Source organism: Calonectris borealis, chromosome 1 (assembly GCF_964195595.1).
Source record: "Calonectris borealis chromosome 1, bCalBor7.hap1.2, whole genome shotgun sequence".
NCBI classification, from domain to species: domain Eukaryota; kingdom Metazoa; phylum Chordata; class Aves; order Procellariiformes; family Procellariidae; genus Calonectris; species Calonectris borealis.
The window spans coordinates 216,743,263-216,765,323 of NC_134312.1; the positions used below are offsets into that span (position 1 = coordinate 216,743,263).

The 22,061-nt window shown below is 44.4% G+C and overlaps 1 protein-coding gene across 9 annotated transcripts in view; it reads left to right on the forward strand.

Moving 5' to 3' along the window:
- PAK1 (p21 (RAC1) activated kinase 1) overlaps positions 1 to 22,061 on the forward strand; it is a 104,441-nt gene that overhangs the window by 41,629 nt on the left and 40,751 nt on the right. For 2 of the 9 annotated variants that reach the window (XM_075140306.1, XM_075140310.1), the window contains exon 2: positions 12,251 to 12,329. The exons of 6 other annotated variants lie outside the window; for them this stretch is intronic. The gene's annotated coding sequence lies outside the window, so the exon portion shown is untranslated. Of the gene's footprint in view, positions 1 to 5,529; positions 5,657 to 12,250; positions 12,330 to 22,061 lie in introns of those variants that run through there. One more of the 9 variants, XM_075140307.1, reaches the window with a different exon arrangement.

The window sequence follows — 22,061 nt, forward strand, 5'->3', positions numbered from 1 at the left end:
GCTATTGTATACTTTCAGGTATTCTGTGTTAGCAGGCAGAAGTTGTTCTTTCACCCACATTAGTAACATTTTGTCACCGAGTAGTGTTTTATGGAGGGATGGTTTTCTGCGTATTGCTTAAAATTTAGAAAAGGATTCTGAAATTTTGTGAGCCTCTAGTGTAGGCAAGAAAGAGTTGGCCAAGGGGGCGGGGTAGGAGTATTATCCTTTCTGCAGAAACTCTTGCTCATTTTCTCTTCAAAACTATTTCAAGGTATTTCTTTATTCCAAGCATTTGTTAATTCATTGTGCAGTGAAACAGCAATAGTTGGTTCTTTCTGAAAGCTGCACAGATTAGAAGATGCTTGAATACGTAAGCCATAAGCAAAGAAATAAGAACATCCTAAGGAATAATATGAAGTGTGATGCTTTCTGGACTGCTGCACAGCTATGAAGTGATGGGTGAAGTGAGATTTTGCCTGCACAGATCTCCTAAACCTCAGAACTTTGAGTTTTACTTTGTTTTCTTTGGCTTCAGAGGCAGCTGGTGTCTGGAGCTGAGGCACTCCGGTACTTTGCTTAGTGTCCCCAAAAGACCTGCAAACTTAGCCAAGCTTTTGGGCTTGAAAGAGATGAGCTTGAATTGCAACTGGGTGCCTCTACTTCTGGGAGGCTGTAATGACTGCGACCTTTTGAAACCTTGTTCAAACTGTTTTTGTGGCACTCAGACAGGAATGTTATATTCTTTGTTCCACTTCCTAAAAGGCAAACCTTTATGTATAGGCCGCTTGCAGCTTTTATAGCTTGATATATATGGGTCAGGGGAGGAAGCAGGCATAGTCTGTTAGATGTTTTCAAGCTGCTGAAAAAGTCCTTATGAATGCATGAAGGAGGTTTTAAGATCCCAGCTGAATTTTTGCAAATAACCTGTCTTGATTAGGAACAGAAATAAGACCCAAATTTGAATTGCTTCCAAATTCTGTGCACACAAGCGAGTGGGCTGACTCTTTGGACAGACAGACCTGTGTGATAAAAGGTTCCATGTTTAATTCATGGAATCACGGAATAGTTTGGGTTGGAAGGGACCTTTTAAAGGTCATCTAGTCCAGCCCCCCTGCTGTGGGCAGAGACATCTTCAACGAGATCAGGTTGCTCAGAGCCCTGTCCAACCTCACCTTGACTGTTTCCAGGGATGGGGCCTCTACCACCTCTCTGGGCAACCTGTGCCAGTGTTTCACTACTCTCATTGTAAAACATTTCTTCCTTGTATCTAGTCTGAATCTACTCTCCTTTAGTTTAAAACCATTTAAACCTCTTGTTCTATTGCAACAGGCCCTGCTAACAAGTCTGTCCCCATCTTTCTTAGAGGCTCCCTTTAAGTATTGAAAGACTGCAATAAGGTCTCCCCAGAGCCTTCTCTTCTCCAGGCTGAACAACCCCAACTCTCCCAACCTTTTTTCACAGGAGAGGTGTTCCATCCCCCTGATCATTTTTGTGGTCTCCACTGGACCCGCTCCAACAAGTCCATGTCTTTCTTGTGCTGAGGGCTCCAGAGGTGGACGCAGTACTGCAGGGGGGGTCTCACCAGAGCAGAGTAGAGGGGCAGAATCACCTCCCTTGACCTACTGACCATGCTCCTTTTGATGCAGCCCGGGATACGGTTGGCTTTCTGGGCTGTGAGTGCACATTGCCAGGTCATGTCCGGCTTTTCATCCACCAGTACCCCCAAGTCCTTCTCAGCAGGGCTGCTCTCAATCCCGTCATCCCCCAGCCTGTACTGTTACTTGGGGTTGCCCCGACCCAGGTGCAGGACCTTGCACTTGGCCTTGTTGAACCTCATGAGGTTCACATGAGCCCACTTCTTGAGCTTGTCCAGGTCCCTCTGGATGGCATCCCACCCCTCAGGCGCATCAACCGCACCACTCAGCTTGGTGTCATCCGCAAGCTTGCTGAGGGTGCACTCAATCCCACTGTCTATGTCATTGATGAAGATATTAAACAGTACTGGTCCCAATACGGACCCCTGTGGGACAGCACTCCTCACCGATCTCCATCTGGACATTGAGCTGTTGACCACTACCCTCTGGATGCATCCATCCAACCAATTCCTCACCCACCGAAAAGTCCACCCATCAAATCCATACCTCTCCACTTTAGAGAGAAGGATGTTTTGGGGGACCATGTCAAAGGCCTTACAGAAGTCCAGATAGACGACATGCGTAGCTCTTCCCTTGTCCACTGATGTATTCACTCCATCATGGAAGGCCACTAGGTTGGTCAGGCTGGACTTGCCCTTGGTGAAGCCATGCTGGCTGTCTCAAATCACCTCCCTGTCCTCCATGTGCCTTAGCATAGCTTCTAGAAGGATGTGTTCCATGATTTTCCCAGGCACAGAGGGGAGGCTGACAGGTCGGTAGTTCCCAGGGTTCTCCTTTGTAGCCTTTTTAAAAATGGGTGCAATGTTTCCCTTTTTCCAGTCACCAGGGACTTCACCTGACTGCCATGACTTTTCAAATGTCATGGAGAGTGGCTTGGCAACTACACCAGCCAATTCCCTCAGGATTCTGGGATGCATCTTGTCAGGTCCCGTAGACTTATGTATATTCAGGTTCCTCAGGTGGTCTCGAACTGATCTTCTCTTACAGAGGGAGCGATTTTGCTCCCCCAGTCCCTGCCTTGCGGTCCGTCCACTTGAGAGGTGTGGGAAGAGAGGTTGCCAGTGAAAACTGAGGCAAAAAAGTTGTTGAGTACCTCAGCCTTCTCCTGGTCTGTTGTTATCAGTTTGCCAGTCTTGCTCATCAGAGGGGGTGCACTTTCTTTGACCTTCCTTTTCTGGCTGACATACCTGTAGAAGCCCTTCTTATTATTCTTTGCATCCCTTGCCAAGTTCAGCTCCATCCGTGCCTTGGCCTTCCTGACCCCATCCCTACACAACCGGGCAGCATCCCTATACTCTTCCCAGGATACCTGTCCCTGCTTCCACTGCCTGTGCATTTCCTTCTTGCCCTTTAGTTTGACCAGCGGGTCTCGACTCAGCCATGCCAGTCTCTTGCCTTCCTTGCCTTATTTCTTACACCTGGGGATCGAGAGCTCTTGCGCTCTATGGAGAGCATCCTTAAAGATCTGCTGGGTCTGTTCTGCTTCCTTGTCCCGGAGGGCAGTTTCCCAGGGGGTCCTGTTGACTAATTCCTTGAACAGCTGGAAGTTTGCTTTCCTAAAATTCGGGGTCCTGACTTTACTCTTTGCCTGACCTATATCCCTTAGGACTGCGAACTCCACCAGAGCATGATCACTGCAGCCCAGGCTGCCTCCAATCTTGACATCACCGATTAGCTCACTTCTGAACTCTTCCTTCCCTTGGAAGGAAGCATCCAACATCTCAGTTACCATTACTGAAATGTCATTGTTTTTCAAACAGAATAGAAATGTCCATTTGGTAGTTACAAATAAGGTAGCGATTTGCAGTGCCTTTTGAAACCATCAGAAGTGCTCTTCTCGATGCCTGTACACATTAAGGTACACATTTCACAGAATTAAACTGGTTGAGGTTAGAAGGGACCTCTGGACGTCATCTGGTCCAACCCCCTGTGCTCAAGCAGGGCCACCCAAAGCCAGTTGCCCAGGACTGTGTCCAGATAGCTTTTGAATATCTCCAAGGATGGAGGCTCCACCACCTCTCTGGGCAACCTGTGCCAGTGCTCCGACACCCTCACAGTAAAAAAGTGTTTCCTGATGTTCAGAGGGACCCTCCTGTATTTCAGTTTGTGCCCATTGCCTCTGGTCCTGGCACTGGGCACCCCTGACAAGAGCCTGGCTCCGTCTTCTTTGCACCCTCCCTGCAGGTACTTATATACATTGATGAGATCCCCCCTGAGCCTTCTCTTCTCTAGGCTGAACAGTCCCAGCTCTGTCAACCTTTCATCACAGGAGAGATGCTCCAGTCCCTTCAACATCTTTGTGGCGCCTTGCTGGACTCTCTCCAGTATGTCCATGTCTCTCTTGTACAGGGGAGCCCAGAACTGGACCCAGTACTCCCAAGTGTGGCCACACCAGTGTTGAGTAGAGGGGAAGGATCACCTCTCTCGACCTGCTGGCAATACATTGCCTAATGCAGCCCAGGATACCATTTACCTTCTTTATAGTAAGGGTCCATTGCTGACTTGTGTTCAACTTGGTGTCCATCAGGACCCCCAGGTCCTCTTCTGCCAAGCTGCTTTCCAGCTGGGTGGCCCCCAGCATATATTGGTGCCTGGGCTTCTTCCTCCCCAGGTGTAGGACTTTGCACTTCTCCTTGTTGAACTTCATGAGGTTCCTGTCAGTCCATTTCTCCAGCTTGTTAAGGTCCCTCTGGTGTGTCAGCCACTCCTCCCAGTTTGGTATCACCTGCAAACTGGCTGAGGGTATACTGCCCCATCATTTAGATCATTAATGAAATTGTTAAGCAGGACTGGACCCAGTATTGACCCCTGGGATACACCTCTAGTGACTGGCCTCCAACTAGACTTTGTGCCACTGATCACCACCCTCAGGGCCTGGGCATTCATCCACCTCACTGTCTGCTCATCCCGGCCTGTACATCAACAGCTTCTCTATGAGGATTTTACGGGAGACGGTGTCAAAGGCCCTCCTGAAGTCCAGGTGTGCAATATCCACTGCTCTCCCCTAGTCTGCCAGGCCAGTCACTTTGTTGTAGAAGTTTATCAAGTTGGTCAAGCTAATTCATGGGTGCATCCCATCAGGGCCCATGGACTTATTTGGAGTCCCCATATGTAAGTGTGAAAAGAAACTTCTAGAGAAAGACTAAGGCCTTTAGAATTCAGCCTGTTCCTCAGTCCTCCTTTCATCTCTTCTCTTCCTCCCTCCTTTGCCTGCTGACCTCTGCACTCAATTCCTGCAAGAGGCCCTACACTTGCATGACAAGGCTACTGTGGGTTTGGCCTTAGATTTAAAGCCTACAGGTAATGTGGCTTTAAAGCCAGGAGACCTCTTTTGCAAAGGTTCTCCTGCTGCGTGGAGCTTCTCCTGGGATGGTGGTGTTGTGCACATACAGAATTTGGTGTGTGTCGCCTGTGCAATGCATTTCTGTTATGCCTGGCTGAGGATGTCAGTCTGCCGCAAGGACCGACTGAGCGACTTCAGCTCAGACTGCCTTGACTCATGCTATTTGCTTTGGAAATTATAGTTTCAATTGCTGCTGATAACCCAGCTGATTGTTATGTTATACATTTAGCAGTCTCTTTTTTTAGTTCTTTCCTTAATTACTTATGTAAATAATTTTAGAAGACTTAGCATTAATTTTGGAGAAGCTGGCATATCAAAGGCTGTGAGGCTAGCAGCAGGTGCTGTAAGTAATCACTTTTCTAAATTAAGCAACACTTTCCAAGGCAGTAGGTTAATTTCTGGGTAAGCTGCCTGCATACAGATTCTTAGAATCGCCTGGATTGTGACCCAGCAAGTGACTTAAGGCTGCATGTACCTTTAATTGCATGAATTGTCTTACTGAAACCTTTGATTTTTAGAGGAAACCGGTGCTGCACTCGAGCTTCTGTTGAAATAGTGCTGTCACGTTGAAATCTCTGTCACCTGGCTCTGTGCTTGTCTTTGTAGCTCAGTCTGCACTGCCATCGGAGGTGTATTTGGAGCACGGGCAGGCGTGTCAAGCTGCCTGGAGCCCAGGGTATGTACATGAGTGACTAACATTTATGCTGAAGTCTGTGCTGCTGTGGATTTTCTGTAACTAGTACAAGAGCAAGCAAAGTAGTGTTTGAGAGCTTTGTGCCATTTCCACCTTTGCGTGTGCAAGTGGATTTCCACAAAAATACTTCTTCTAATATCTTTAGTGGAGTTCTCTTGGGATCGGTAAGCAGTAACTGTTGTCCTGTGGGACAGATTCTGCTCAAGTGACGCTATCGTTAGCCTGTCGCTTTTGCATTGTCACAGCTCCGGCCAACAGTTCTTTCTCAAGGCTAGGAGGTCACCTGCAGAAGCATGGCCTGCTCTTCAGAAACCACTCCGAGCCCATGAGGCTGATGGGGTCAATGGTGTTTGTGACTTGATCACTACATGATTTTCATAGACCCTGCAGGGCTCTGAGGAAATTGGTAAGATCTTTATTTCTGTCACTACACAGAGTGTGACTTCAGAGCACTTTGTCTCACTTGTGAAGTAGGAAGGTGCAGTTCTTACAAACTCAAGCTCTCTTTAAAATATGTCTTCCTGCATGAAGATTGTGCCAAAAGTAAGGGGAAAGGGGAAATTTGTACTTAAAGGGAATCCCATGCAAAGTGGAATAAAGCAGAAATAATGCCCTTCTTCCAGGGATTCAAGAAAGGAGAGAACTTCAGAGAGTTGGAGGAAAAAAAATGGATTTTTGGTGTCTCCATGTGACCGTAAACTGGGACTTGTCCCTCCTCTGACTTATAGTTGGTGCCTCCTGTGTCTCTGGATGCTCAACTTAGTTACCAACTGGTGCTCAGAATCATACACCTGCTAAACAGATCTGAAGCTGCTTTTCACGCTTCTTAGCTTGATTTTTGCTATGCTCAATCATCTTCAGGCAAAAATGCTCTTAGGCTTGGAGCTCAGTGTTGGGATACAGCCCTTTCATGTTTGAAAAAATGATAATCCAAATGACAGGCTTCTGAATTGAGCTCAATTCTTATGAACAGTGTTACAGAATGACATGGCTCTTGTAATTGGTTTCGGGGTCTGTAATCTCTTCAAAATGAATCTCTTTTATCTTCTCACTTTCTAGATTAAAACTTAACCGATTTGTTTGCTCTGAAATCTTGAAGAGGCACAGTTCAGATGCTAGTGCAGAGCCTAACAAACTCAATATTCTACTAAATCAGATTCTTACACTATAAGCAAAAATATTCTTTCAGTCTTTGTTCCTAGAGGTGGCTGCTTTGATTTAAACGAACACCTTGAACAAATCAAGCGTAGGGGTTGATTCCCTCAGTCATGTCTGTCAGGTAGTAGCAGGTTCTAACTCTATGTTCAGGAAGCCTTGTCTGGTGGAGGAGGCACTTTCCTCCAGCTTGAAGAGCCTGATTGAGTTCCCTGCTCTATAATGGAAACAAGATGGATTGTTTTTTTGATAGCTCAGCTTCTACTCTGAAACCTGAAACCTCATGTGGCACTGTGAGCAAAAAGTCCTCTTTAAGTGGCATTCCAATTCTGTGGGAATTGGGACCAAAGTACCTTTTAAAAGAAACGGTGAAGAGGAAATCGTATTCGCTGCTTAATGCTAACTCCCCACTCTACAGATCTTCTGATGGTGGATGCCTTGTGGGTTTAACTGATGGTCCGAATGCATATTGATGCACTCAGATCGTCTGAGTGTATTCTGTGTGATGCTGCAAGATGCCTGCAAGGCTTAGAAACGGAGTGTTGCACTGGGCAAGAGCTGGGTGGACAGTGATTCGGTGATGGGAGCATAGAAACGTGCTAACCTTGCACATGTTTTCTGAGCAGTCTTTTCAAAAGGGGTCAGAATTTGACCTCTCTTAAATACTGTGGGGTTGGAGGACGGAAAATCTTGTTTCCCAGATGATTCAGCTCTGCGTGAGCTGCAAGAATTGAAAGCATCAGGTAATGCAGCAACCAGACACTCAGCAAATGTCTTGCAGGCCGACTTTCTGAATGGACTCCTGGAAGAGAAAGCAGAGGACTAAACATCCTCTGCTCCGAATTTGTGGATTTTGGGAGGGAGTAGGTCATTTAAGAATACTGCTTTGCATCTTTCTCCCTAACTGTCTTAAACTCAGTCTATCCAAATCTTTCTTCCAGGCTGCACAAAGGATTTGTAATGCTTTCTGTTATCAAAAGCAGAACTTGAAGGAGGCGGAATCCTGTCCCTTACCAAAGATACAAATGCTGCGTTAGGGGACTTGGACACATTAATAACAACAAAATTTTACTCCACCAGTCTGTCCTCTGAAATAAAAAGTGTCAAGCAAATTGCTGTAACATTAGACTGAAACTTGCCAATTATGTTTGTCTGGCAATTTGATTCTGTTCTCCTAAAATACCCCTGGAGAACATCCAACTGTAGCTCTGCTCTGATCCCAAGACTACCCTGTGAATGCCCTGAATACTCCAATTTACGTTAAGCAGCAAGCTCTGATGATGTGGTCTGTGTGGTTGTTAGAAAGCTTAGAAATCTGGTTTGCTTTCAGAGGGCTTTCCATTTGGGAAAGAGGAACTGATACCATCCCAATTTTAACTCTGGAAGAGGAAGGGAAAATAAAAAGCTTCAGAGAACCAAGCTTTTGTCTAGGCTGTGGAGCCAGCTGGGTGTCTTGTTCTGGCTTGCCAGGCGGCCTTCTCATTTGGGACTCTTTCTGAGTGGTCAACAACTCCATTCCCTCTGTGAAAATAAAACCGCTTTCGGTGTGGCCTGTGAACCCTGGTCTTCCATGACTGTCCTCAGTCACACTTGTTGCGATGACTGCCTTACTGACCAATATAAATGCACAATCTCCTCTCTTTGTCCTTTCACAGTCATCGTTTGAAAAGCTTTCTGCTGCTTTTCCTTAAAAATTACTTTTGAAGTTAAGGTTCCCGTTTGTTTTATTGACTATAAAGTGTGCATGATAATCACGGGACAATTACTGTGTTAGCTGAAACACTGCAGTGTCCTGTCCTCTTTCTGGAGTACAAAACCCTGCTCCAAGCAGGAGCAGTTCAGCTTCTCTCACTCAAACTCCAGGGGCCAGGGACGAGGAATTTCCTAGGTTTTCCGCTCAGCGGTGACAATGGTATCTGTGTGGCTGCTGTTTATTACGCTGTAAGTAATAGTTTAATGGACTTGTATGCAATAAATTGCTATTTCGTGTTGGTATGTGGTTTTCAATAGTATGTCAGAGAATTACTTATGCCTTTTAATTTGCATCATTCAAGGCGGCAGTACTTTAAAAATGTGATTATGATATCAAGGGTTTGTGAAGTCGAGGGCAGGCAGGCTTTTGCTTGCTCCAAAGATTTCCTGCATAGAGAATATAAGTCATAAACATGACAACTATGGGGTATTTTTGCTGGCTTTTTTTTTTTTTTTTTTGGTTCTTTGAGTCAGGCTTCTTTCCTTCTCCTGCATTTGGATCATCTTAAAAAATGACTAGTTTCAGGGTAAAATGCAAGCATACCAATTAATCTGTGGAAGTCTTCTTGTCATTTCATAACTCAGTGCTGCTTTTAAATTGGAACCTGTCGTGTTTCTTCAGCAGCACGTGTGCTTAGTTTGACTCTTGCTCCAAAATGAGTCACGTTTCAATCCCTGAAAGACCCACTGTCCCTTGATTATCTTTGAAACTTTTTTTGTTTTGTCTGGGTTTTTTTCTGTTGGCTGTTCTCAGGGAGCTGCTGTGACAGCTAAAGAAGCTCTACCAAACCCTTACATATTGTGTCCCAGTTGCTGCATTGATTATTTACAGGGATACGAAATGACTTACACCGTAGGTGTTGATCCTGTCACGTGCAAGCCCCTGCTGCCTCCAGGGATCCAATAAAGGATCCGTTTAAGAATTAGATGCTACAGACCCTATACTGTTGTCAGTGAAATCGGTGACTTCAGTTTGGGCAGGATCCAGGCCCCCCATTCAGAGCAGCAATACTGTACGAAGCCCTTGGCTCCTGGGATACACGAACTGGCTGTTGCTTGGCTCCCTACAGGATGAAGGTCAGATTGGGTTGAACAGGACTGTAGCCACGTTTCCCTCAGGGAATATGTTCAACTCTGGCATATACTTAACTATGCAAATATTGACCAGATAAGAGTGTGGAACAGGGATGGGAAAGACCATCAACAAGTAGCAGACTGGTTTCCTGAGCATCCATGCTGTTCGATCTGGGCGCAAAGGCACCATGAGGACAGCAATTGGCTCTCGGACCTCGATGCTTCCTGGCTGTAAACCCATCCACCTTGTCCCAGGTCACGCTGGGGGTGGCAGTAGTTATTCTAGGGCTGTTCTGGATGTATCTGTGGGAGAAGGTGACAGTTTGGGAGGTGGTGCTGGAAAGAGGTTCTAGAAAAGCATCTGTCTGTTGTTGGTGTTACTTATCTAATCACTGATAACAGCAGGGAACCAAATGTGGGGGATTATTGCACAAGTTCAGTGATGTCCTGGATGCAACTGCTCTGCAGGTTTTTTGCTTTTAAAAGTCTGGTTTGTTTGGCATTGAGTAGCTTTTGGAGATGTGTTTTAGCCACTGTGCTTTTAAAATCAGCATGCTAAAAACGCTATTAATCTGGAATTGCGAGAATATGTGCGTATGCAGACACGTATTGGGTGAATTCAATTGTTACAAAATACACCCTTGGAAACCTCATCTCGGATGTTGTCGGCACGTCCTTCACATTCTGCCAATTTTCAGAAGCTGTCAGGTAGTACTGTGTGGGAAGTGTTACAGGGCATTATGGGATAAATCCCGAAATCCTAATTTGGGCCAAACTCCCACTGTTTTCAGTGGGTGGCTTGCTGGCATTAAGGCCAAGTACCCCTTAGCTATCACAGATGACCTTTCTGTCTTTTTAAAGTCAAGGAGACTGAGAATTGGTGCCTGTATCTTGTATTACAGATCAAACTGCAGGATTGCAGCCCTTAAAATGTATACATGTGCTTGGATTTGTGAACAAGAAGTTGGTTAAATAAAAACATTTCCAGTAACTGTTCTTTAGATTCTCAGGAATGCTGGTGAAACGCCAGAGATCTGGAAACAGAAATTAGCTGGTGATTTAGAGCAGTGCGTAAAGAAGACTCTCATTCTGTAGGGGAAGCGCCGATATTTATTTTTAAATGAAAACTTTAAATTCTTTCAAAATATCAGCACAAATTTATTGAAACGTTGTTTGTTGAGATAATTGATTTTTATTTTCTTTTAGGAAAATATTGCTATGAAATGCCTGCAACATTTGTCAGAATATTGCTTTCCAGTAAGAGATACTGAATTGCATATATTTTAGAAGTTAACAGTTTGGAAGTAGGTACCTGAAGTTCCTTGACTGTCACCAAATAGATGAGATCATATGTTGTTCTGGCCTCTTCTGTCTGTGCAAGAAAGAGGAAAATGATGTGTTTGCGTTGGCAACACTCAAAAACCCAAAACAATATCCTAACAGTAAAAAAAGGAAAAGGCCCAAAACCCTTTAAAAAACATTGCTATGCAAAGCTTGTCTGGCAGGAAGTCTTCCCAGCCGAAGCAGGAGCTCCTTTCCTTCACCTCAGTGGAGCATCATCATTAAAGTCTGCCTGAACCCGTCTTGGTGTCAGCTTTGAATGTTGTGCAAGGGCAGCCTAAGAACTTGCTCAGCTGCAGTTGAGGCTCTGAAGCCCACGCTGTGTTTCTTCCTTCCCCACTTCCCCTTAGGTGGTCTCTGCCTATTCATACTTCAAGCTAGGGAGGGCTCTTCTGTCCCATCATCTGGGCTCCAAGGGGGAGGAAGGGTTTTCACATCCCTCCATGCCCCCCTTTACTTTCTGCCATTGAGTTTCCCATCAGGATTACATACACAGTTTTCTTTTTCTTCTTTTTTAAATGAGAATGTATTTCTTGTGGTAACTGAAGTTGCAGAAGCACCTGGAAGGGATTTTTTCCATGCTGTGTGCTCTGTAACTAACTCAATTGCCTTTCCTTTAAAGAGGTGATTGACTGATCGGAGGAGGGCACGGCAAACAAGAAGCACTCGCACTTTTTTCCTCCCTCTTGTGCCTCCAAGATCACAAATGAGGTCTGTGTGAGAACTGGGACGAGAGCTTGCATCTCCCAAGCACCAGGACTGTACTCCATGCGTTAAAACTCAAATGAGGGTGTTGTAGTACTGATCCCAACTCTTCCACTGATTTTCTGTTCAGGGTTGTCACTTATCACCTCTTTTAGTTTGTCTTCATCACTAAAATGGGGCCTTGGATGCTGTTGACTAAGAACATTTGCTTCAGATAAGTAGTTTGAATGATGTTGGGTATCTCTCTCCTTCAGAGCCTCCCTGCCACTTTTTGTGGCTTGTAATTGCAGAATTGGTAAGGTTGGCAGGAACCTTTGGGGATAGTCTAGTCCAACTCTTCACTTAGAGTGGTGGCAGCTGGAAGAGTTTGCTCAAGGGCATGTCCAGTGGGCTTCTGAGCATGCCCAACGATGGAAACTCCACGATTTTTCTGGGTAACCTGCTCTGTGGTTTGTTCCCCTCCCCCCAAAAAATTTTTTGTTTTGGTGTTTTGTTTTGGGTTTTTTTTCCCCTCCTTCTTACATTTAAATGGAATTTCCTGTATTTCAGTTTGTGCCCATTGCCTCTTGTCCTGTTGCTGGATACTACCAAGAAGAGCCTGGTTCCATCTTCTTTACACCCCCATCAGGTATTTATGCACGTTGATAAGATCCCCCTGAGCTTTTCCTTCTGCAGGCTGAACAGTCCCAGCTCTCTCAGCCTCTCCTCGTATGTCAGATGCTCCAGTCCCTTAATCATCTTTGCTGGACTCTCCCCAGTATGTCCATGTCTCTCTTGTACTGTGGAGGCGAGCGCTTGACCCAGCACTCCAGATGTGTCTCACCAGCCCTGAGCAGAGGGGAAGGATCACCTCCCTTGACCTGCTGGCAGCATCTTTCCTAATGCAGCCCAGATGGTGTTGACCTTCCTTGCTGCAAAGGCGCTGTGGAGGCTCATGGTCAACTTGATGTCCACCAGGACTCCCAGGTCTTTCTCTGCACAGCTGCTTTTCTGCCGGTTGGCTCCCAGTCTGTGCTGGTTCCTGGGGTTATTCCTGCCGAGCAGCAGGGCTTTGCATTTTCCTTTGCTGAACTTCACAAGGTTGGTGTTGGCCCAATTCTCCAGCCTGTCCATATCCCTCTGAGTGGTAGCATACCCATCTGGTCTGTCAGCCACCCTTCCCACTCTGTGCCATCACCCGTAATCTTTCCTTTATGAAGAATCCAGAGCCCTATGTGAAGTGTTTAATGAATCAAATCTCTCAACGGTTTTTGAAAGTACATTGTCTGATTTTCCCCAGTGAACAGCAGAGATGAGGTAACTTCCCTAGCACTAAAAGAACATTAAATATTGCGCCTTGTAGTGAAGGACTTCATCATTATTATTTAAGACTTTAATTCCTTGAATCTCTGATACTTCCTGCAATACCAGCTCATGCCCTATGCTAAAACCATAGCAACCTGCTGTAAGTGTCACTATATAATGTTGCTTGTTGGCCAAAAGCTGGACAAGGAATGCTTTTTAGGGTAGGAAATCCATGGGGTTGGTAGAAAAGTGCAGTAGAATGAGAGAAAAATCCTATTGTAATTTAATAGTATTGCAAAGTGATTTCGCTCCCCCCCCCCCCCAAACTGTTCCCCAGAGGAAATAGGGGCATCAACTGAAATTTTCTCGATGCTTTATCTATATGCCCCTCCCCCAAAACCTACACCCTAGGCACAGTCTAAACCTCTGGGCTAACAGATGGTGTTGAGAGGGGGAGGGAGGGGGGCAACAATTTGCATCTAAATAGCTGAAATAAAAAAGGGTCATGTCCCACAGACCAGCCCCACTCACCTGCTGTTTAAATCCCCCTGAGAAACAGGCAAACGCTCTTAGTTTTTTACCGTCGGTGTCAGCTGTACTTACTCTCTGAAGCATTCTGTCCCAGAAAAGCTGCAAGCCCCGTGTATCTTGCTGGATGGATTGTGTTCTGGCCCCAAAAATGATGAACTCATAAGGATTTGATTCTTTGAATGCGGTTGACAGCTGTGCCACTTTTGTTCAGCTCTCCCATCAGAGTGACTGCTGTTGGTTATCATAATTAGTGCAAGCACTAATGGTACAGAAAAGGTTCAAACTAAATATTATCTCTTCCATCAGCTTCATACTCGCGTGGCCACATGAGTCAGACATGCTCTTGCCATATGGTCCTGTGGCCTCACGCTGCAATATTCTGCACTGGATGTGCACAGTGTGTGTGTGTGTGTAGGTGAGATGGGGTTTGGTCCTGGTGACCACCAAGCTGCAGCACAGCGGTGATCCTGATCCTGCAGGACTGTGGCACGGTTCAGTGTTGGATGGCCGTGCTTAATCCTGCATACGCATGAAGACAAGTTGTTTTGGCTTTCTGACTGTACCGTAAAAATTTGCCAGGTTAAACTAAGACTTTGCTGCTTTGTAATGATTTTCTTCTCGAGTGTAAAGGTGTAAAAGTTGTTCTACCTGTTGTTCTTTTGGGGGTGGGGAGGGGAAAAGAAACACTCACCCACCACTTCTGCATATTCATGGAGACTGCTCTGGGTCTCCCCCCTGTTCTAGCAGCAGGGAGTGAGCTTTTATCCCTTCAGGCACACTTTCTCAAAGTTTAAGGCTGAGGAAAGCCTGTAATAAGGAAAATCTTCGCACTTCATCATAATCACGTGCACTATTGCCACACTGAAACCATCCTACCTGATTTCGCACTGGTATTTGAGTGACGCAGGCAGTGGAGGAGGCAAGAGGGCTTCACTGCTGAAGTTTACTCTTATTACTAAATACTAAATGAGTGAAACCTGTTTCTACCCACCAGTTCCTTGGACTTCTACACCCAAATGCTAAAAATAAACAATGTGAAGATATTCCAAGTGGTTCAGGAACTTTATTAGTTATGTCTGTTGGCATCTTCTCCACCTCCCAATAAGCCACAGACATTTGGAGTTTGAGGTTGGCAGACCCAAGGGCTCAGCAGGGTAAGGAGCGGTGAAGGAGATGGCTGGCGACCCACCGCTGTCTTCTGTGTGGTGACCTGGTAGAACAAAACTTCTGCAGAGGAGGATTTCTATTTCTGGAATTGGAAGACCTTGAATCTCTTCTTTCTTCAGCACAAGCCTGAAGGGAAATTGTGAGGTTAATCTTTCCTGAGCTGCCTGGCCCTCCCTCCCACAAGTGTCTTGGAAGAGGAAATGGGCTCAAAAAGTGTCTTCATTTTCTTTTCTCTTTTAATTCCTAAGTGTATTTCAATATAGTGAGTGGTAGTGGCTGAATAACCTGTATGCATGAGGTCAACATGGATTTGGGCAAGAACATTGTTTATATGCCTCTGGGGAGTTGGTTTATTTATTTTTTAAATTAATATGGATTCTAGTTAGTAGAAACAAGATCTGGTGTATGCATACTTACAGAAGTAACTGGGCAATGCGTTATACCAAATTATATGAACTCAGAGCTGTCTATTGTGCTTTATAAGTTTTTACAGCTTTTTTTTTTTTTTGGTACTTTATATCACTTGAGGATAATTGTTTTATAAATGGTCATATGATGCATACTCACTGTCCAGGAGTAAACAGAATAGGTGAGTTACTTGGGTGGTGCAAGTTATATACACACACGTGCACACATACACACAGTGTGTATATGTATGTATATGTGTGTATACATATGTTCATACATGCACAGTCTCTACTGTACTACATACTCTACCTCTGCCCTGCTCCTTCTGCCATCTTCCTGGGGATCCCAGTTCAGTGACACATGCAGGTAACTGGCTGTGGCAGCTTGTGCTGGCTTGTGGTGCTGTCTCCTGTAGATAAAATGCTTGTTATGCAGCAGGGCCCCACAGAGCATGTGGGAGCAAATCCAGAAATGAAAGATGATTTTTGAAACATTTCTGTTCTCTTTTTTTCAAAATAAAATCATGTAAACTCTGCAGCTGTAGAAGGAGCGCATGTTACTTTTTGACAAAGGAGGCAAAGGGTGGAAATATGAGGAAATGAGAGGTGCCCTTTGAGGTAATGTTTGCAGGTAGTGGGGTGAAGAACAGGAAAATTGTATTTGTTGGCCTGAGTTGTATGCTTCTTTTATTTTATTGTTTTTCTTTTAATTTCTTTTTTTAAGTAGCTTAGCAAGTGGCTGACTGACATGGGAATATTTATTTCTCTATCTTCCTGGGCTCTCCAATTGGGAGAGGAACTTCTTGTATGAAAGGATCATTCTGGTAGTTTTCAGTGTTTTTTCAATCACTTTCTGGGTGCGGAACTAAAAGATTAAAAAAAGATGCGCTGGATTGGAACCACGCCTAAAGCAGTCCTCGGGATAATAGGATTATTTGACTGATTTTTAATTAAAATAGAATTCTAACTAGATTGTTTTGAGCATACATTCAGCTCTGGTTTATTGCTATTGGTCTAATTGCCTCCTAAATTAGAGATACCAATATTCTAATTCCTCTTCCTCTGAGTACACTGACATTAAGCAAGAGTGTGAGATGCTATGTAAATGATATACAGTCATGCAAGATAGAAAACAGTCTTTAAAGGCAGTAGCCAAAACTCAGGTCTTCTCTTTACCTGCGATGTCTTGACAGAGAGAATGATGTATTGATTTTTTCTGTATTTATTTATTTCTCTGTCCTGACAGGTCTTTTAAACGCTTAGAAATGTAGTCTGAGAAAAATGCCAATAACCACAGCCTTTGAGGAAGAAGCAGTTAATGAATCTCCAAGGAAACATCCAAAATACAGGTGTTCTGTGGGGGAGAAAAGGTTAGGAGCCAGTGGAGCAGGGGCTGGAGACAGTACATCATCTCGGATACAAGATAGAAGCCGTTTGCTGATAACATACGGCAGTAAAATGACAAACTTGTGGACTGATTTGCTCAAGGCTGCTTTTTGAGAGCCCATTTCAAAAAGTCGTGATTTGAGATTTGTCCACTTCTATTTGAGGTGTTTCGGTTCCGCTTTGTCAGAAAGAAAGCATTAGGTTTTTGCAGATTTTTAATCGTATTAAGGATTGAAACCCTCAGGGGAAATTTCACCTATGGGGATGTAAATTCAAACCATGTTAGAAGTTTAAAGAATATATATTAGGCTCAAATTCAACTTCTATTTTTAAAGCTAAAAGGGACCTAGCACAATGGCAGGCCACAAATTTGGATGTCTGTTTTATAATATTTTAATAGAGCAACAGAAACTGATAAAACTTTGAGGCTTTAGTTAAAGTAGAATATTTAAGCTCCTTAGGTAAAAGGATATAGATGTACAATGAAGAGTGTTCACAGAAAAACAACAGTTATTTCCAGCCTGAAGTGACTTTTCTTAAAAATAAAAGCAGCCAAACGTGTGTTATCTTGGGAGGCTGTGAATCAGCACCTGCAAATACCAGCGGTACAAGAATAACCAGGAATGGAGGAAAACTCAGCTCAAAGGAAATGACTGGAAAGAAAGAGTGGAAGGAGCAACCTCATACTTGCAAAGGACACTGTTCACTTAAGCCATCAGGTCATTCTCTGTTCTGGATTGATTTGCAGGATCTCCTTTCCCGCAGCCAGCATGTTTCACTTCACCGCATCCCTCTGCGAGGAGCGTAAGAACAGGAAAGGGGGAGTTAGTGCAGGTTGTGCCGCAGTGGGTGTACGAATGTGAGCTCCAGTAAAGAGGGAGGCAGCACTTACACGAGGCAGGGTGTGAATGCCATGAAGTGGATGGGGCAAAATTGGTTTGGGAAGTGCAGCCCCGTGCATTCCTCCTGGGTATGCTTGGGGACCAATGCTGAGATTTCTTGTGGGATGTGAAATAGCTGTTTCCAAAACTGACTGCCCTGTTTGTGTACGAGTTTTATAGCAAACAGCTGTTACTGTAAAAGTGAGAGGTGAAATTGTAGTGTGCTAACTACGGAATTTAAAATAGCTCATTTTACACTCTCTTGCCTTGGATTTACAATAGGAGAGAGAGGGAGTGTGGGCAGGTAACCTGGGGTGGATGCTGAAATGAGAATTGGTTTGAGTGCCTGAACCCGGAGGAAGCTTTGGGGTTATGGGTAGGTAGCAGGAACCTCTGCGAGAGTGTGTTGGTAGTGAACATGCTTGAATCTTAGTTATTGGAATTAAGGAAGGATCATCAGAAAACTCTGTATCTTGATCTGCTGCATGCTGTGCTCTCATAGGAGGCTAATTCACATGCCGATGACCTTAGCGGGAAGTAGCCATGGGACTTCAGCAAGGTGACTTACTGTGATGGGAGGGAATACTGTACTGAACAAAAAGCCTTGAGTCATTCGACTTCCTAGAACATCAGTCTTTGGCTGTTGTCTTCATTTTGGAAATCTGGTGAGTTTTGGGTAGCACTTAGAAAAGGTACAAAGGTCTATAGAGCTTCTTGGCTGCTCAGTGGTGACCATAAAATGATTTTTAGCATTTTAAGTACAGAGGGGAGATGCAACCAACCTGACAAAGCAGTCTTGAGCTGAATAAAACATGCATACTGGCAGTCCATCCATCAGTGAAATCCAAATACTGCTGAATTTGCAGTTCATATTGCTAATTTTATGATGTAGATGCTCTTCCACTGGGAATTGGATTGAAAGAAGCAAGTCGCTGCGAATGCTGACAGGTCTGCGTATAGGCGCTCAATCAGTCTCTGCTGGATTGGGTTTTGTGGTTGCAGCCGATGTTGCTGCTTCGTGAGAAAGAATGAGTTTTAAATAGGTAGCAGTGAAGATCCATGTGTCCTACTTAAAGCTGTTTAGGTGATCGTAGCAAGAACACAGGATAAGAAGATCCATGCCCCAGATAGACTTGCACAAAGATGTTCAGGAAAACCTTGTCTGCTATTTCTGGTCCTGTTATTAATTCCTACTCCTAATTACATAGTGCCTTAAAATGGGCCTGCTACTGTAATAAGTGATGTTCTTATATTTCCTTTTATTCAGTGGAGTAAAAATAGTTCACTTGGCTCATGGGCTTTATTTAACTGAGCGCTAATGCAGAGTTGTGTTGTAATATATTGCAGAAATAGCAGTTCCTTTGTACCAGTCCTATAGAGCTTTCTTTTCTCTACTGACATACAGTAAGTATGATGGGGATCCGAGTAAGTGATGTGATAAAAGGCCTGATGGTACCTCCTAAAAACAAACTGCTGCCCATTAAATTAAACGATGATGATTCTTAATGGACTAGCGAATCCTCTGCAGTCCATTTGGTACAAGTAAGGAAGTCTAGGAATGCGAGACCGTGCCACAGTATACTTGCTACGCTTGCTTCTGTACGTACTGGGATTTTAAAGTAGGTACAATAGGGCGTTTTGCTAGATGGCATATCATTATAAGCACAGAGCTGGTGCTCTACCAGCAAAGGAGGCTCTACTGTGAAAGCTCAATTAGGTGGAAACCCTAACCTACCTTAGGCTTTTTCATTTTGCCTTTTAAATGAACTGCTTTTAGAGCATTACATGTATCGTAATTGAAGGAGTAATCATGGCAAACTTGAAGCAGATGTATGTGCAGTTCTCAAATTGTTTGTCTTTACTGATGCTAAATTAGCTCTTTCAGTTCTGGGTATTTGACTGTGCTTTCCTTGTCTCTTAATTCAGTTTGTCTACAAAAAGCTCGTGTGTGATGCCGAGCTCATTCTGTCTTGGGAGAATTATTCATTCTTCCTCTTTCCCCAGCTTTGAAGAAGAACCAAAACTTTAACGAAGCAATGTGAAACTGAAGCAATCTTTGTGATTTCCTTTAATTGAAAACTACTGCCAGTATGAAAATCTTGGCTAGCGATTAAGGGAATGTGACAGCTTTGCCAGTCGTTACATAAATACTACAGGGCTTCCTACTGTCATTAGCTGCAGTGAACACAATGGAGCTATACACAGGAGCGAGCGCTACTCTGATGATAAATGTTTGCATTTCCAATTAGCGCTGAACTGTTGCAGCATTTCCCCCTCAGTCTAATTGAGACTTCTGGATGGCTTCATCAGCTAACGATGCTGGTTTTGTCTTCTTTAGCTCTTTAGTTTCCCAGCGAGAAAGGAGTTGAATGAGTTTCACTCTTAAGAACATAAGTTTCCTCTTTGCAGGTCTCTGTCTTGGTGTCTCTTCTCCTCAGAAAAACTCACCTTTTACAGGTTAATGCAAACTTTCTGCTATTTGCATACTGTGGCTCTTTGCTAACCACTGCATTATGGTGTCCTCTGTGTGTGTGGGATGTTGTTGACTTGGCCTGACAATGTTCTAGCTTTCTGACGTATTTCTTACCCCCGCCCTCATTGCTAAACGGCAAATGTCAAATCTCTGCATTTAACAAGGTGTACGCATACATGCTGTGTTTTCGCAAATACCTGTGTGTATTTAAAACATGAATACATTGTACTGGGAATTATTCCACATTAGGGGATAGTGGGGCTTAATTCTGAGCCCTGTGCTCTATGTTCATCTTCTGGATTGGAAACTTTTGAGTGGAAAAATGATTAATGATTCGGCTGCTTTCAATTGCTGTTGCTGCTAATGTGCAGTTTGGACTTAGAGCCAAGTAACTTAGGTGGCGAGTAGCAGGGGTGTGTTTAACTGTGTGTGTTAATATATTTTCTTTATGCTGCATCTAGTCATTTCCGCTGGAACACAGATTTCCTCCAGGAAACCTGCTTATATGGCTTTGGGTATGCTTTAACATAAGAGGCCTTTATTTTTCCCACCCTGCTTAGCAAGCTCCGACTCCAGTCACTACTTTGACTTGTGTGGTTGAAGTCCTGCCTTCCTGTGAGCAAAAGTGGAACCAGAGCCAAGGCTGCTCCGTACCGCGCTGGGAAACGGAGCCTGTACTGACATCTGCAACAGCGAACTTGCTTGTTCAGGCATGTAGCTGGGGGAGGGGAGACAGCACTTCTGGAGATGGGGAAATAAGGAGGATGATTTGTGGGCTGAGAAGTTTTAAAAATGATACTCTTGGTTCCTTCTGTCTAGCTTGAATTTTTTTTTTTTTTTTAAAGTGTGGATGCAATTTATTTCTCTTGGGTTGTTTAAAAGCGCTGTTAGAACGGGGTAAACGCTAGGTCAAAATGAGCAGGCTGCTGCCCGGGGATGGGAACAGATGGAACTGGTCTCTGCAGTTCTGAAAGCTTGGGCTACCCGACTGGAGCACAAGTAAGGTGAGTTCATCGTGTACTCCTGGTACTTGGGCATAGCTGGCATTGACTGTGAAATGGTTATTGTTTGACACTGCCAGTTATTCGTGAAACAACAGAAGCTGAGTTGAAGCATAGCAATTTAAGCTGGCGTTGCCTCTGCAGTTTTGGATTCAAGCCTAATCTGGTGGAAAGGGCTTGACCTGCCTCAGTGCTACTGAAACCCTCTGTGTGTCTGGATTACTGTCACAGCGGTCATGCATGGGCCCACACCGTGGAGGCTGGCGAAAGCTGGGCCTTGATTATTTAAAACAAAACAGAAAGAAGCTTCCTTTACTTGAGTGAAGGGAGAACTCTGCTCTGTTGCTAGGAATCGAGCGGTTATAATTAGTCTGTTCTTCTTTAGAAGCATATCTGTGCAGTACGATGGGTTAGCACATATATCTGCCCAGGAAGAGATTTTGCAGATCTCCTACCCAGAAGTAGTGCCTGCTGCGGTGGGGTCCGTGTCCTCCTGCAAAGTACGGGCTGGGGAATCCCACCCGGCAGTTCTTGCGTTTAGTCCAAACAATTGGGGTTGAATTAAAGGCTTTTTTTAAGAGGACCCTCCAGTCTTTTGGCTTTTAAAATTCCAAGACATGGAGTCCTCCAGCATTCCTGTTGAGTTGTAACTGGTCAGTCATCCTTTATGTCTGGCACTATGGAAATAACGCTGGCAGTGGAGCAAGACTGTAACCAGTAGTTGGCCATCTGCCATGAAAGGGTGTCTCCCCCCTCATGCCCACCCACTCCAGCTGCAGCAGTGGATACATTCTCTTCTAAATGTGTACTTATTTTTAGTGATTATTGTTTCATTTAATTTAGCGATTTCATCTGCATCTCTAGGTGTTGGCAGCACCTGCAGGGGTCTAACAGGTAAATTCTAAAGATAGATGAGCAAACACTGCTGTTTTGTAATTCTTTATTTATTAGAACTTTATGAAAACCTGTCGTTCTTTTTTTTTTTTTAATTCACATGTAAACGTTGGGTCTGGGCTGATGCATTGATGGCCCTTGACTGTTTTTTGTTTAATTGGCACAGTTGCACAACACTCAGATGTGCAGTAACTGGCTGGGGAGACAGCTAGATGCTACAGTTACTGGGTTTTTTTTAATCGCCTCTAAATGTGACAATCGGTCCTCCCTCAGGGTGTGTGTATTGCTGCTGCCCTTTTCTGTGACAGCGTGTGTCCCAGATCCCATCCGCGGTCA